Raw genomic sequence first — 17,069 nt, 5'->3', positions numbered from 1 at the left:
CGGATTGTCTTATCACCCTGAGATTCCAGCTAGAACGTATTGCAGTGCAAATGCAAATGGCCTACATGAATATTGAAAGCATGCATGCAGCAGTTCACAAACTACATGTTGAGAGTCCTTCAAGGAATTGCTTTCAGATCACTATGGTAGAGGTTTCTATGACTCTAATACTGAATAATATATTAAATTCATCACAGCCATTTTTTTTGGTTCTATACAACATCAATATCAAACTATCATGCCAGCAAATTTGGATTAGCCTCGAAACATTTCAATAATTAGTTTATCATAAACATCATTAGTCATGCATTTCTTTCCAATTACTATTTGATTGGATAATGTTCATACTCTAAGGATATTAAATTAAGGTCAGTCATCAATCCAAATCCTTCTGGGTCAACATTGGCACTATTCCTTCTCTTCTATTTCATACGTCTCGAGCAGGCCATAGTTTGCTCGGTCACAGTTGGTGCCAAGTACACCATACAAGCAAGGCGGCCTTTGTATGCATTGAAATCATTTGGGTAAGCACTCCAAACAATTTCTTTTCTTTTCTGCTTATCTTGTATTCATTTTATTTGGTGATCAATTTACTGTCAAAATGCAGAAAAAATTAGTTATCGGCATTTGCATGGAAACAAAACAAAAACTTCAGTGGATTCACACAGAATTAGGCCTTTCAGTCAGACATAACTTTTGTTAGTTGCAATGAAGTGGGTTTTGCATGGAAACAAAACAAAAACTAAAGTGGATTCATACAGAATCAGGCCTTTCAGTCAGACATAACTTTTGTTATTTGCAATGAAGTGGGTTTTGTTCTCGCTTAGGATTTCCTGAAAATGGTAAGAGTTCACTTTTTTTTTTTAAAGCGCAGAATACCATAGAGGGTATTTCCTTAATCCCTGAAGGAAGAGAAACTGAAGACCGAATGGCATAACAGTACTTCAAACTGGCTGTTGCTGTAGTCAGCAATAAGACAAAATTACAAAAGTTCTATTGTCATTTACATATACAGGGGGTCCTGCCACCCATTCGTTTTCATGAACCATAAGGAGTATTATCAGCTGTCTGCCGCAGAGCAAAAGCTAGTCTTCATAAGTCTTGAAGCATGCCAATCAAACAGTTAAATTATAGCTGTGAAAAAGTCAGAAGTTCATTTCAGAAAACAAATAGAATTCTAAAGCCACGATTCATGAAGATAAGTGGAAATGTCTCCCTGTTGGGACTCCTTGATCGCCCAAACTCCCTGCAGGTTGAGTCCATTCTTGGATAGCCAATCAGCGTCATTGTTATTTTCTCTGTATACATGCACAAATGTAATGTGAGTAAATGTGAATTGCAGATGTTTTTCATCTGAAAAAAGGGGTTGTAATTAAATGTTCATCAAAAGCGAAAGCGAGAAGGCGAGAAAGCGTACGCATCAATCAAATTACAGCGTTTGACTGTTGCAAACATCTTTACATTTACAGCTACAACAGAACTGAACCGATCCGGCTTCAACTTTGGTCAAGTCATCCATCCCCCGTGCGGTAGAGCTCAAACACACCAAAAGGGAGAGCTCAACGAACTGCCACCAAGAAATAGAGAGCCGTGGTAAACCGACGGCACCTTCGCCCTTGCGAAGTTGCGATCAGTAATCTCTAACTCGGAGGGAAGGAACTAAGGGCGTCAAAATTCGGGGTGAAATTCGAATGACATGCTAGCAGCACTCTGAACAGTTTGGAATCAATCGGTGTAAGGTAAATGCTTAGAACATGGAAAATGCTCAGAAGAGCCAAGGCGTAAAGAGTAAGGAAATTCCAGATTTTGTGGAAACAAATCATTTGGGTCAAGTCAAAATTGCTTCCACAGACAAAACATGAAAGTGGATTTGAGTAAACGCAAAGCAATATGAGGGCATTTTAATGGGAATAAATGAGAAGAAACCGATCAAGAGAAAGAAAATAAATAAGAGAAACAAAAATAAAGAAAAATCAATCATTTATAGTCCCACATCTACACCTCTTACTTGGTTATCAGATCTATATGTCCAAGAACTGATGAAGACCAAGACAAGGCTGGAGATTTTGGAAGCCAGAGAACGGGAAAGGGACTGCAAAATTTCAGAGATCACAGTTGCAAACCGATGTCTAATGGAAGGTAATAGAATTTTAAAAGAACATGTAACAATGTTACAAGAGGCTTTAGAGACAGGGAAACAAGAATGGCAAAGCATGAAAATAGCGTGGCAAAGCATGAAAGGATTAATAGTAGCAAATAGGGATGTGATTATTTTTAAACAAACTCAAGCAGATACACGGGGATCTCAGCTAACAGACATTTCCAAAGAGAAGGCAAAAATGAACAGTGGGAAAGATAGTCCAAAAGAAATCAAAGCTAGAGCTGAAGACGCTAATGGTTACATAAGGACATAGGAAGAAGAAGATGCGAGTGCTCATAGAGCACAGGAAATAGAACAAAAAGAAAGGCAGGACATGAAAACAAACTTTATTATTAGGAGAATAAGATATTATGGGAAGAATGAAGGTACTCTCAATTTGACAAGAGACTTTCTGAAAGAGAAACTACATTGGAAAGGGAAAATTTGCCAAGCAAGAAGGGTTGGGAGGATATGTGAAGACAGGCCTCAACCCATTAAAGTCACCATGGCAAGCGTACAAGACAAAAAGAAATTCTTGGAAAGGGAAAATTTGCCAAGCAAGAAGGGTTGGGAGGATATGTGAAGACAGCCTCGACCCATTAAAGTCACCATGGCAAGCGTACAGCTTTTGGGCAAAAAGAAATTCTTGAAAGGCTCACACTTCTTCCTCAATGAAGATTTAACCAAAAAACAACAAGAGGAGAGAAGGGATGAAGTGAAGAAAATTGGAACAACAAGAAATGAAGGGAAAAGGGCATGGTTGTACAATGGGAAAGCCATTATTGCAGTGTTTGGGCCTCCAGGCAAATCAGTGCAGCAAGCTGGAAGTAAAGAAAAAACAGAGAATTCAATAATAGAGAAGGGGTGAAGACTCAAATTTGAGTCTTATGTGCCAAACTGCGTAGCAGTCAAATCCTACCCAGGTCTACCTAAGTTTAGTTTGTTGGAATTGTAGAGGTTAGCCTTGGAAGAGGGGACATGGGTTAGGGCCTATTGCGGAAGGTAGAGACATAATTTGTCTCATGGAAACTCATGAGCATGATGGTTGCAAAACTCCTGTGTTTGATAGTTATTTGAAGTTGGTAGTTTGGAACAAGGTAGCAGAAAATGGCAAAGGGTATGGGGGAATACTGGTTTTAGTGAAAGAAAAAGAACGACGTCACATTCAGTTAATTAAAGAAGATGCAAATAAACAATATTTATGGTTGAAAATATCAGAGAATGAGAATCACATAAGAATTGTAGCATGCTATTTTTCCCCTCAAGTCTCAAAAACTTACAAAAATAAGGGGCTTGACAACAAGGATCCATATGCAGCTTTAAAACAGGATATTGTTGTGTATTCTCAGCAGGGAGAAGTTCTTCCAGTGGGAGATTTCAATGCTAGAACAACAAATAATCAAGCTAGCTTTCTTTGTTGCAAAGAGCATAACAATCCTATTTGGCTCACTAAAGAGGAGAATCCCCAATGGGTGAGGTGTTCAGAAGATGTCAAAGTTAGCAATCATTTTGGAGAGGAGTTGCTTACAATGTGTGGGGCTTTCAACTTAATTATTTGCAATGGTCTAGATAAATGGAAAAGGTCTGGGAACTTCACTTGCAACACATACAATCGGGCAAGTGTCATTGACTATGTGATGTGTTCGCAAAGCTTAATAGAAAAGATAGATGAAGTTAGTATCGGAGAGCATATTTGGGACTTAAAATCAGACCATAACCCAATTTATATAAGGTTATCATGGTTAGAAGAAAGACAACATAGGAGGAAAACCCAATGCTCTCGAAAATCACTATCAAGGGGCAAAATTCTTCTAACACAAGAAAATTGTACTATTTTCAAGACAATGTTAGAGAGATTAATTCAGAAGGAGAAAACTGGTTTCAAAAGCTTCAACAATCATGGTTAACAAATATAATTCAAAGTGCACTTGAGAAGTGCAAAAAAGCAAAAAATAGGAAATCATAATCAAATTGTTTTCCTTAAATGTTTGGTTTGATGAAGAATGCAAAATGGCAAAGAGAACCTTGAAAAATGCAGGAAAGGAGAAGATGAATGTAAAGTTATATAAGGAGATACTAAAAAGGAAAAAAAACAATGAGAGAACAGTTAATATATTTAAGCAAGAATAATCCAAAACTTTTCTGGCAGGAATTGCAACCAAGGAAGAAGCAAATTGAAAATAATATTACAGCCAATCAATGGTTTGAATATGCAAGGCAACTCTATGAGAAAGAATTTGAGGCGGAGTCCCCCCCTAGGATCAACACAAATTCAAAGCTCTTCACATTACAGGAGGTGGAGAATGGAATTAAGAAGCTGAAAACAGGAAAGGCAAAGGACTTGGTTGAACTTCAAGCAGAGTATCTAAAATGGGGAATGAATGCTCTTGCACTGCACATCATGGAAATATTCAACAACATCATTCAACAAGGATTCCCAAGAGACTGGACAACTAGTCTAGCAATACCCCTTTTTAAAAGTGGAGACATTAATAATCCATCCAACTATAGAACAATTATGATCAATCCTTTGTTTGCAAATCTTTTCGACAGCATGGTAGAAGACAGAATTAGTAAGTGAGCAGAAGTAAAAGAAAAGAGGGCAAGAGGACAAACGGGTTTTAGGCCGAAACATTCTATTGTGGATCATGGCATCACATTGAGACACATTGTTGAAAAGGTTTGGGAGGACAAAGAAGAATTATTTTGCTGCTTTGTTGACTTCAAAAAAGCATTTGACACAGTCCCTATGGATAAGTTGTGGCATAGAATGGAAGAACTTGAAATTCCTGTGCATTATAAAGCCGATGTCCATAGACTTTATGAAGAAGTGAAAGTCAAAATTAGAACCTCAACAGGTATTTCAGAAAGCTTTAGAAGTGACATTGGAGTCAAGCAAGGTTGCCCTCTATCCCCTACTCTTTTTGGTCTATATATTGATAAATTGGAAGAGTGGCTAAATCTGCAAGGTGGAGATGGTGTTCGGTTGGGGGAGTTTGTGATAAAGTTTCTTTTATATGCTGATGATATTGTATTGATTTCTAAATCGGCCATGGATTGCAAATGCACTTATATGCTCTTGAGCATTTTTGTAGAGCAGTGGGCATGCAAGTCAATACTAGCAAGACCAAAATAATGATTTTTTCTAATAAAAGGAAGCAGAGCCAACATACTTTCTTCTTTGAAGACAACATTCTTGAAGAAGTAAATGAGTACAAGTACCTTGGGATTGATTTCAACAACAAACTCAATTGGGAGGACTGCAGAAAGAAGAGAATTTTAGGAGGGTGGAAAGCATTATATGCTCTTCAAAACAGATGTAGAGAGGCAGAGTTATGGGATTGGAAAATGATTAAAGTGCTTTTTGGACTCCTAGTTTGTCCAGTGATGCTATATGGGTGTGAATTGTGGGCTAGCAACACTCCCGTCTCAAAATGGAAACAAATTGAGAAAATCCAAAAATGCTTGATCATGAGCAAGTTCAAAATAAAAAGTTCAGTACCTTATGAGATAATGTTGAGTGAAACAGGAGCAACTCCCATTGAAGTAATTGCTATGGTGCGACTCATAAGATATCTAAAAAGAATTGAGCAAATGAGAGTAGGTAGATGGCCTAATGTTATCTTCAATGAAGGCATGAGCGAAAGAAAAAAAACATGGATGAAACAAAACTACACATGGATGCAAAAATGGAATATCTACCTCAATGCCTGTCCCACAAATAGCAAGGAGCTAAAGGATTTTGTTATGGAGAAGTTTCGTAAAAAGGTATGGGGAAAAGAGTTGGGTAGAAAGAAGAAATATTACATTGAGGAATTCAGCCCTATGTGTGATCTACGATAAAAACAGTTCATTGGAGCTAGCATTTCGTGGAGGGCAAAGGTTCTTATTGCTCAATTAAGGACCAACTCACATCAACTTTGGTGTGAAACAAGACGGTGGAAAAGGCCTAAAGAAGCTTGGGAAGAACGGGTGTGTACATTTTGCACGTCTGGGGCTGTGGAATCGGAAAAACATTTCATTTTGGAATGTGATGCATTCAAAGACATCAGAGAAAGTTATGAGAACATGTTAGCATCAATTTCTTGGCATTGTCTTTTTAGCGAGGGGATTGTTGGAAGGTTGGGCCAGCTCATCATCAATTTGAATCAGAAAAGGATTGAATTGCAAAAAGCGAAAAACAAGGAACTAATGGTCTCATAGACTATTTTTAGTTTCGTGGACCTTAAAATATCATTTCATTTCATTCATCCATTTGATCATAATTTGAGAGTCTCCCATGACTTGAAGATTAGGGAGTTTTTTTTTCTTAGCCAAGAGCAGAGCCAATTTCAGGGTTTTAAGCTCATTTTGATTATTTGTTGAAGGGCTTGTTGCCACAAAATCTAGCAGACCTAGTGCAAAGTCCCACTAGGTAGATCCACACCTTATGGCAACAAGAGAAAGGGTTGCCACTGTCACTTCAGCAAGCTTTCTCTTTGCTCCTTATTGGTATTTGACCACAAGGGAGGCTTCCCTAAATCACCTAAAGGATATTCAATTACTATGGCTCAAAGTGATAGATAAAGTCTACAAGATGGGACAAAGTATTGATGAAGCGTAGATGGCCTAGATGTTCTATGCCAAGTTCAAGTACTCTATTCTTGTACCAAATAGATGGTTGTTATAAGTTAGGGTTTTTTGATTTGCAATGATAAGGTATATGATGTCATATAACAGCTAAAGAAAAGGCTTTTCAATGGTTAATCAACAATGGGAGTAAGTCCTAGTAGACAACAAGGATTAAGGTTTCTTAATGGATTTATACAGCTGAAAACATGCATAAACAACAAATTAAGGATGAGATCACCACCAATTTAACCCATGAGCTCGACTCCTAGCTCATGCAGCTTCACAAATTTCTATTCTCAGCCATGATTGTCAAACAAAGAATGCGACCCAAACATGTCCTAGGCAAAAAAAAAGATGCTCACGCCCTCAACGACTTTTCAGTAAATTGGACTATCTTTTTAATTATAATCTTGGCCCTTTTTAATTTGGTCTCATAAAAGAATATTTGGCCCCTTTCAAAATGATTCGGCTTCCATTAAAAATAAATATGGCCTGTAATTTGACTCATTAATTTGTCGCACAGGTATTATGCATGCAACATTTGTACAAGTCAATCTGTCGACCATTTATTGAAAGTGCGACAATTTGGTAAATGGATCAACTTGATTAGCAGGATAGGAGTATAGATCTGACCCTAATGTGTTCTTCGACAACAATATGGTAAATGGATCAACTTGATTAGCAGGATAGGAGTATAGATCTGACCCTAATGTGTTCTTCAACAATAATTTGGCTTCCCCAACAAAGATATATTATCTACAATTGAAATTGAAACCCTCCAGGCTGGCAGGAAAAGCCAGCTTTGATACCATTGTAATATCCCAAATGGGGAAATTGGGTAGATTCTTGGAATTTAACTCAACAAAATGCTTCATATAAAATTTCCATTCATTTTAACAAAACATTGCCATGTAAAATATAGCAATAGAGTACTGCAATTCGATAACACGAGGAACAAAAATAATCTCAGCTTTTATTATGATAGATAACTAGGGGTTACACGCTGATACAACCAATATAATTGAGATGAAAAAATGGCCTCAAGAAACTGCTCCAATTTTGCACTGGCCCTCCAAAAATGAACTGAAATGCAACTGCTAGGCTCCCCTGTGAATTCTAGGTGAATTCACCAAGGGCAGAGTTGGGTACATGCACACTCACACTGAATCACGTGAGGGTTTTCGTCCTGGGGCTACTGTTGAAGCTAGGAAGTCTCGGTTCTCCAAATCTCTCCACAAGAAAAATGCTCAATTCCAAGATATCTTCAAAATGGTCTCCTCCTCTTTTATAGATCTGATGGACCTATCTAGAAGCTTTTATTTTATTATTATTTTAATTACTTAGTACCTTTTCCCTCCTTTTATTTTAATTAAAATACCTTTTTAATTTGGGAAAATGGTAAATCAACCACCATCCCTCCTCAAGCCACTGAAATTCACTTCCCACCATCTCATCCTATAGATCTTCTTGTTCCAATTCCAATGAGCTATTGCACTAAGGTGTTCCGTCAAGTATTCCTCTCAAAATGCCACCTTAAGCATAATTAATTGAGTTAGACTCAATAATAACCTTGTTTTCCGAAAGTTGTTGGAATCCAATGGAACAAAAGGCAAGTTGTGCATATCATGGAATATGCCAAGCAAATGTATCGAACCCCATAAAATCTATTCAAAACCCCTCCAGAAGCCCTTGGGCCCGTTGATGGAGTAAACCTGCTCCTGTATCATAGCTGCCTCCAACCTTAGAAGTCCATCCTGACCATGACATAAAGGAAACCAAAAAAAGGAACTTCACAAAATGGGTGAGGAAATATACAATTGATGCAAGGAGCGGAAATAAACTAGCACATCGCATTTGCTGCAAGGTGGCTGTTAGGGGTTGCTAGATGTCGACTAAAAGAAGATGAATAGGAGAAGAGCTCTCTTAGGGGTACCCACTTTTGGTGGGAAACAAGCCTTATGACTCACCCGTGTGGTTTAATCATTTGATTTTTGTCTAAGCTATTGGGTTGGCTTGTAACCCAATGCATCATTGTGATTTTACTTGTTTTCCAAGGGGCTTCTAGGCTAATTGGGAACTATTCATCCTCATATAAATAAAGGGGAGGACTATTGTATTTCTCATCATCATCACTTGTGAACTCAACCTCTCTTCTTGAGAATTACGACCTCTTTTCCTATTGGAGAGATGCAATTTATAGCAAACCTTGTCTTGCAGCTATTGTCTTGTCTTTGGAGAAGTTATCTTGGATTGATGATTGGATTGTTCATGAATATTATCTTGTAAGTGCTCTTTTATTGAAAATTTCTGATTTCATGTCTAATGTATGGAATATATTGGTGATCTAGGTTAAATTTTGTGCCCTAATTTTGTTGAATATCAATTTTATGGAAGCTAGGTCATATTATTGCATGCATTACTCATAGCATGATATGTGAATGGCAATCCCTGATCCGTAAATTGTCGTGGATATTCCACTAGACAGTTCATCACAACAAATATGATAATATTATATTAAAAATTTGAGATTTTACACTATTACAGTTTTATTTAATTTCTAGATCTGTAAAATTAATTGTAATTAGTGCATGCATGTAAAATTAAATCAAGCAGAAAAGTAGAGAACAACAAAATAAGCTCACACACACATAATACACAAGATATGCTCTCTGGGAAACCCTTTCGGGAGAAAATCTAGCTGGAAGGTGAGGCCGCTTCGCTCTCTTTCTTTGTCTAGAAATATGGCTGCAGATACAAAGAAGTAATGTCTGTGGCCCGTGGGTTGCTACAGTGCACAAATCCTCTCTGTATGCTCTACCTCCTATCTCTCTTGGCTATCTTTTCTCAACTATGGAACAAAATGTTCTCAAAAGAATGGAATGCCTCTTCCTCCTAGTGGCTCGATTATAACACAACCTGATAGCCTACTAGTGGTTAAGTTTGACTACATCAACTCTTAATTAGAGTTACAAAATAGACTCTTCTAGAGTCTTTTACATCACAAACACGTGGCTAGCCCCTTTTCCATGAATAATGGGGGTTGACATGGCATCTTCCCGAACTATAGGTGTGAAAATAGGAAGGTCAACTTCTGAGTAGCCTAACTTTTGCATACAGACTCTGATTTATGTGATTCTTGCGCTGCTGGAAGCTCTCTGTGTGTATAATAGCATGAAAAAGTGTTGCGCATTGGCGACAAAGTTTTACCCCCAAAAAACGTCGTTTGATGCCTCAAAACACTCCCGGAAGTTTTCAAACCCCGTTTTGCCACACTGGGTCCCGTCAGTAAAAACGTCCCGTGAGCTGATTCCTCCACTTTATCCACTCCAAATGCATCGAGATGGATGAAAAACAATATAATGATCCAATTCGGATCAATCCCCTTGGTGATCTTACATTAGCTTTCCCATGTGACTTTCAATCCCTCACAAAGGTAATAGTTAGGGTTTTGATACTAGGGCATCAAAATATCCTTACACCTTTGCAAGTTTTAGCCAAATTTAAGAACCCATATACTCCATCAACCCTAGACTAGGAACTGGCCTCCATTTGTTGGTGATCAAATCAAAATTTATCCATAAACTTTTTTTTTCTTTCTTACCTAATTCAAGCCCCTTAAAGCCAAGCGACTATGAAAATTCCAAACTGGAATCCTATTGCAGCGACTAGAAATTATTCTCCTAATTGTTAATTTTGTTTAACAATTTGTTTGTTGTTTCCTACGACAAATACTGAATAAACTGCAACCTACACAAATAAAATTGTGGAAGAATAAACGCTAGAAGAAATGCTAGCACACACACAAAAATAACACAATTATTTTTGGACAAACGTCCCCAAAAAAAACCCAACTTGGTGCAGCAGCTAAGGGTTTTATTATTAAGCAGCAATGAAATAATCTGAGTACAACTAGATGCCGAAACTGGAAATCCTACAAAGAATTACTTGTTGGAAACATTGAGAGGGGGGTGAATCAGTGTTTCTTTTCAATTGTTAGTTTTACCAGTTAGATCACTTATAATTAGAACACAAAATTAACAATAAGAATAAATACTTTTATTAATCTCAATAAATCAAGTACAATATTTGTGTAGGGCTCCAACCCTAGATGAAGACACCAATTTTCAATCTCCTAGGTTCCAATCTGTAATATGCCAAGCACTGACTTGGACTTCAAAGGTTCCAACCTTGTCAATTTTGAGGCACCAACCCTATATCTGGTTCAGGCTCCAACCTGGTTTCTTGAGGACTCTGATCCTCTAGGGCTCCAACCCTATCCAGCGAGGCACCAACCTTGTATTTTTGAGGCTCCAACCTCTTGGCTCCAACCCTTAGCTTTACTTCATCATGATATGTTTAGTTGTACTTCACGGCTCCCAATGCCTTCTTCAGCGAGCCCTGCCAATCTTCAGCAATGCCTTCACTTAGTCTCCACGTCACATCATCAATGACAACCTTGTTCTCATAGAAGGTGTCACCACTGCTCTTCTTTGTACCCAAAATAAGTTTCTTAAGGTTACATCATAAGGGCCTTCAACATTGCATCATGGAGTCTTCAATAATGTCTCCATGAGGCTCCAATTCAACTGCTACAAGCTAGTTCTAACAAGGTCTTCAAGAGGTTGTTGAGGGCTGCTCTTCAATCAACCTTTTCTGATCCAAAAACTGCCCCTCAAAAGGTAAGGTCAACAAGGCCAACAAGTCTGCTTCAACAAGGCTTCTTCAAGAATACTTCTAAATTGGCTTCAATGGCATTCTAACAAGGCTGCTCCAAGCTTCAACAATGCTCCACTAGATCTGCCCAAAAAGGAGACTTCAATGGTGCTTTGAGATAGCCTTAACAAGGTTGTTGTAGACTTCAACAAATCTTCATAAATGATTCAACAATGTCCCAGACATTACTTCTATAGGTTGAGATAAAAGTCTCTTTTCACACTACTGGTCCATCCTTAAATGTTGCCCAAACAGAGATACCTTCAAGGACACTATTGTCTGAGCTTCTTTACAGAAGAACTGCTACAGGGATGTTGTATAACTCAGCTTCTTCAACAAGGATTTGAGCTCTAAATGATGACTGTTCCAATGTATCACTGCTCCACAGAAATCCGCACTTCTTCAGTTCAATCCGAACTCTTAATCACAGTTCCAATTTTCTGCAAGATGGTCCGAGGTGTAGTGCTCCAAATTTTGTTCACACTTACGAGGTCTTCGCAAAGAAGCATGTAACAGGACTGCAGGTTCGAGCACAGAGAGCCAAAAATATGTTTCCAAAGGACTGAAAAAGATGCTACTTCAGGTTCAAGAATGTCTCCACAATTCTGCAATTAGAAAATTTTCTCCAAGTCTCTTTTGCAGCTATAGAAGGCGAGTATTTTTCTTTTGAATTGCGTCCTTGATTACCTTATCTTTCTCGTCCAAAACAAAGATATATCTGCACTGTTCCACAAACATATACTGCCTCAGATCTACATGATTACGCAGAGATGCAGTGCCTCAAACTTCAGACCTTTTTTGCTTTAAATAACGAGTTATTTTGCCTCAAAAGAATGAGCTTTCACGCCTCAAAATGCAAGCTTATCTACAGGTCTGTAATATAATTTGCACAAAAATATTTTGACATGTCCAGAATTGTGGTTCCACACAATTCTAAAATACAATGGCTCTCCACAGGTTCAAGAATACGCTACTACAGGTCCACAAGAAATATATCCACAATTCTGGAGCGTAAACACAAGTTTAATACATATGCTATAGATCCGCACAGTTCTGGCCCCTGGGTGTAATCGCTTTCCACAATGCCGAGCAGTTTCCTTCCACAAAGTCGAGAACCAAACCAGACAAAAAAACATCAACGCTTTTCTTCTCTTTTTCCCTCTCTTTTTATCTTCTTTGTTGGGCTATTTCCTTCCTGTGGCTATCTTTGAATATCTCACCGAAATATGATGGTTAAAATGAGAAGTACGAACTTCTATTTATAGTGATTTCGTCTTCCAAATGAAGGGACACGTCTTCTGGGAGCAGGACGACTTGAGAGGCCTAGCACAGGTCGGCTCAAGGACCAGATTAATATTCATAACTTAAAAAATTAATATCTCCCAAACTATTTGGAGTTTCGGGCCAAGTAAGAGCTCATTGGAAAGCTAAAAATATGCTCTAAAGGATGGTGAAGGTCTCATAGAGAAATTCTGCCTCTAAGGTAGTAAAAAATATTTTTAATGTGACTGGTCATTTATTGAGTGCAGAAATGGAGGCAGGGCAGAATGCCTTTGAGTGTAGGGCTTCTTCATGGTTTGATTTCTTCATTGATTGTCTTCATAATCATGTCCTAGCCTTCTTCAAGATAGGATCACCATCATCATGTCCTTGCCTTCTTCAACATAGGGTCACTAGTGCAGAGTTACTTCATCAATCAAATGCAACATCATTATGTAGTCTTCATCATAAGGACATCAAGCTTCACATCATTGGAGATTTGTCATGTCATCATCAAATTATCGGAGGTAGGACATGTCATCATGTAGTGTTATCATCAAGATCAGTGATATGGTAGTCTTCCATTATGATCATCAAGATACGTGATTGACACTTCATTTGTGTCTTGATATCTAAACAAGTTTGTAATTATCCTCTGGCATCTTCAAGAATATTGGCCATCCCGGTCACTGACATCAAATATTGACATCAATGACAACCTAAATTAACAATCTCCCCCTTTGTCATTGATGGCAATATTCTTGCCCTTTCAACATTCTCTCCCCCTTTGACATCAATGGCAAACGGGGTGCCCAAGTACTCCCCCTGTCAAGCTGCTTCTTTTTTTCACGAATAGTAGTTCTTCATATGTATGTTACTCCCCCTGTCATGGTGCTTTTCTTTCTGGCAATGTGGTTCATGATCGATGTGCTTACATTCTTTTATGTGATGAACTAACTCCCCCTGTTTGCACAACCTCCTCTAGTTTAGGAAAGATTACCTGCTTAGTGATCAAGTGGAAGACATCTTCAACAACAATCCATTGGATAGATAAGAGATCATGTTCTTCAATGGAGTGTCCTGAGGAATGATCTATCAAAGAATGATTGTCAATATAGCTCATCAAGGATTTCATAAGGCTCATTCACGGATGGCTTCTGCAAGAATGCTTAATCATCATAAGCTCCCCCTAACTGTATGCACGATCTTCGTTTTTGGCACAGTCTCCTCATCAAATACTTGGAATATCAAGGATAACTTCATCAGGTCAACAACATGTGTTGTTGGCTGGAGTGTTCAAGAGACTTCTAGATTCAATTTGCTTCCTTCTCCATACTTGTGTAACTTTCTTCTCTGGCTTGGTTTTCATAGTTTTAGCTTGTTTAGAGACTCAAGTCAAGTTACAATCACGTGCCATATGTCCAATGTTATGGCAATTGAAGCATTCCATCTTATTCATGAATGAGGAAGCATTAGTTCTTCTTGCAAAGTTGCTTCTAAGAGACTGACAGGGATCATTATATTTGTCCTTGTGGTATGCCCTACAATCTTTTGCCATGTGCCCAAAATTTGTACAAGAATAGCAATAACCAAAAAATATACTTTGGTACGTGGATGATGGAGATTGCCTTGTTGTACTTCCAAAGTCATTTTGTCTTGGGATCCTTTGATGATATCCTTTGCCTCTTGCATTCTTGACATCATCTTTGATGATATCCTTTGCCTCTTGCATTCTTGACATCATCTACAAGTCTTCTTGGTGTAGGATTTCTTCCAATGTCATCTTGACTCTTCTCCTTGCCTTTGTTGGAATTGGGAGCATCAACATTTCTTCCAGGCTTCCTCACATCCTTGTTGTTTGAAGCATTAGGGTTTGCATCATTCTTGCTTGAGGATTCACCTGCATAGCCAAGACCTGATTTATCGAGGGGAGACCTTTGATGACTTAGGATGTCATCTAGGGTTTGAGAACTTTTCAAGTTCTTATTTAGCAAGTCAACTTCCTTTTTAAGAAAGACAATTTCTTCCTTCATTTTCTTGCATTCTTCATCCTTCTTTGATAGAATGATCTCCATTTCTTCCTTCATCTTGGTTGCTTCACATGATTGGGCCTTAAGCGAAGTGATTTCTGATTTTAACTTGGTGATGTCATCATCCTTTTCTTCTAGTTGGCATATCATGGTGTTTCTCTCCTTTTCTGCTTCATCAACTTGTCCTTCTATGAATGTCAAAGCTTCCATCACCTTCTCAGCTCCTTGTGCTTGTTTCCTTGCTTCTTCTAGTTGAGATCTAAGGGAGGAGACCTCTTCCTTGTATTGACCAATCTCTGCTTCAAGTTTGTTCAAGCTTTTGTGCCTTTGTTCAAGGTGGCTTGACAAGGTATCTTCCTATTTCTTTGCCTTATCCAATTGATTTGTCATGGATATGACTTCTTCATGATGTTTTCTCTTGTTTTGATGAAATTCTTCCTTAATCTTGGCGAGCTCCTCATCTCTTTCTTGTACTTGAAGCTTGACAAGGTCAACTTCCTTCCTTGTCTTGTCCTGGTCACCAACTTGCGCTTTCTTCTTAAGTTCCTCATTTTCTTTTTTCAAATTGTTAATCTCTTCCATGGTAGCCATAAGTTTGGTGAGGAGATCTTCTTCAAAATCTTTTTCATTCTCTTCATCTTCTAGGTCTTCTTTAGCCTTGATGTTATCACTCTTATCCTCACCTTCCTTGATGGGCTCAGGATTTCCTTCTTGTTTTCCATCATTTTCTTGGCTAGAGATCATTGTCAACGCTCCTTTTGAGTGAAGATCATGAAGTTTATCCCATATGCCTTTTGCTGTGAACATTTTTCAAAATTGGCCTTCATAGAATTTGGTAGCCCATTTAAGATTGCCTTCATCACTTTTGCATTGTACTCCTTGGATTCTCCATTCATCATGTTATCAGTAATTACTGATTCCCATACTTCAACGCCTTGAGTCTTTAAGAAATTCCTCATTCTTGCCTCCCATATATCAAAGTTTCCATTGAACAATGGAGCCTTCACGAATTGATTGACTTCAATTTCGGTGGTTGAGGGAGACACATCTTTAGGAGGATTGGAGACTTTCTTCCTTGGCTTTGCCATTGGTGTTCTAATGATCAACCTTCAAGTTGTTAGGCTTTGAGTGAAGGTCCTAGCTCTGATATCAATTGTTGGAAATACTAAGAGGGGGGTGAATCAGTATTTCTTTTCAATTGTTATTTTTACCAGTTAGATCATTTATAATTAGAACACAAAATTAACACTAAGAATAAATACTTTTATTAATCTCAATAAATCAAGTACAATATTTGTGTAGGGCTCCAACCCTAGATGAAGACACCAATATTCAATCTCCCAGGCTCCAACCTGTAATATGCCAAGCACCGACTTGGACTTCAAAGACTCCAACCTTGTCAATTTTGAGGCACCAACCTCAAGGGCTCCAACCTTATATCTGGTTCAGGCTCCGACCTGGTTTCTTGAGGACTCCGATCCTCTAGGGCTCCAACCCTATGCTCCAAGGCACCAACCCTATCCTCCAAGGTACCAACCTTGTTTTTTGAGGCTCCAACCCTTAGCTTTACTTTGTCATGATATGTTTAGTTGTACTTCACGACGCCCAATGTCTTTTTCAGCAAGCCCTGCCAATCTTCAACAATGGCTTCACTTAGTCTCCACGTCCCGTCATCAATGACAACCTTGTTCTCTTAGAAGGTGTCACCACTGCTCTTCATTATACCCAAAACAAGTTTCTTAAGGTTACATCATAAGGGCCTTCAACATTGCATCATGGAGTCTTCAATAATGTCTCCAAGTGGCTCCAATTCAGCTGCTACAAGATAGTTCTAACAAGGTCTTCAAGAGGTTGTTGAGGGCTGCTCTTCAATCAACCTTTTCTGCTCCAAAAACTGCCCCTCAAAAGGTAAGGTCAACAAGGCCAACAAGTCTGCTTCAACAAGGCTTCTTCAAGAGTACTTCTAAATTGGCTTCAATGGTATTCTAACAAGGCTGCTCCAAGCTTCAACAATGCTCCACTAGATCTGCCCAAAAAGGAGTCTTCAATGATGCTTTAAGATTGCCTTCACAAGGTTGTTGTAGACTTCAACAAATCTTCATAAATGATTCAACAATGTTCCAGACATTACTTCTATAGTTTGAGATAAAAGTCTCTTTTCACACTACTGGTCCATCCTTAAATGTTGCCCAAACAGACATACCTTCAAGGACACTATTGTCTGAGCTTCTCTACACAAGAACTGCTACAGGGCTGTTGTATAACTCAGCTTCTTCAACAAGGATTTGAGCTCTAAATGATGACTGTTCCAATGT

At 38.4% G+C, this 17,069-nt stretch overlaps 1 protein-coding gene across 1 annotated transcript in view; it reads left to right on the top strand.

Moving 5' to 3' along the window:
• The first annotated feature begins 369 nt into the window (after window positions 1-369).
• The window catches only part of LOC149224878 (uncharacterized), a 203,146-nt gene continuing 186,446 nt past the window's right edge, over window positions 370-17,069 (top strand). Inside the window, exon 1 of the mRNA XM_089386311.1 lies at window positions 370-524. The gene's annotated coding sequence lies outside the window, so the exon portion shown is untranslated. The remainder of the gene's footprint in view (window positions 525-17,069) is intronic.

Source organism: Pinus tabuliformis, chromosome Q (assembly GCF_031772625.1).
Source record: "Pinus tabuliformis cultivar Carrire ecotype Pingquan chromosome Q, CPIR1, whole genome shotgun sequence".
NCBI classification, from domain to species: domain Eukaryota; kingdom Viridiplantae; phylum Streptophyta; class Pinopsida; order Pinales; family Pinaceae; genus Pinus; species Pinus tabuliformis.
Note: the sequence above shows the minus strand (reverse complement) of the source record. Positions and strands in the feature narration are given on the sequence as shown.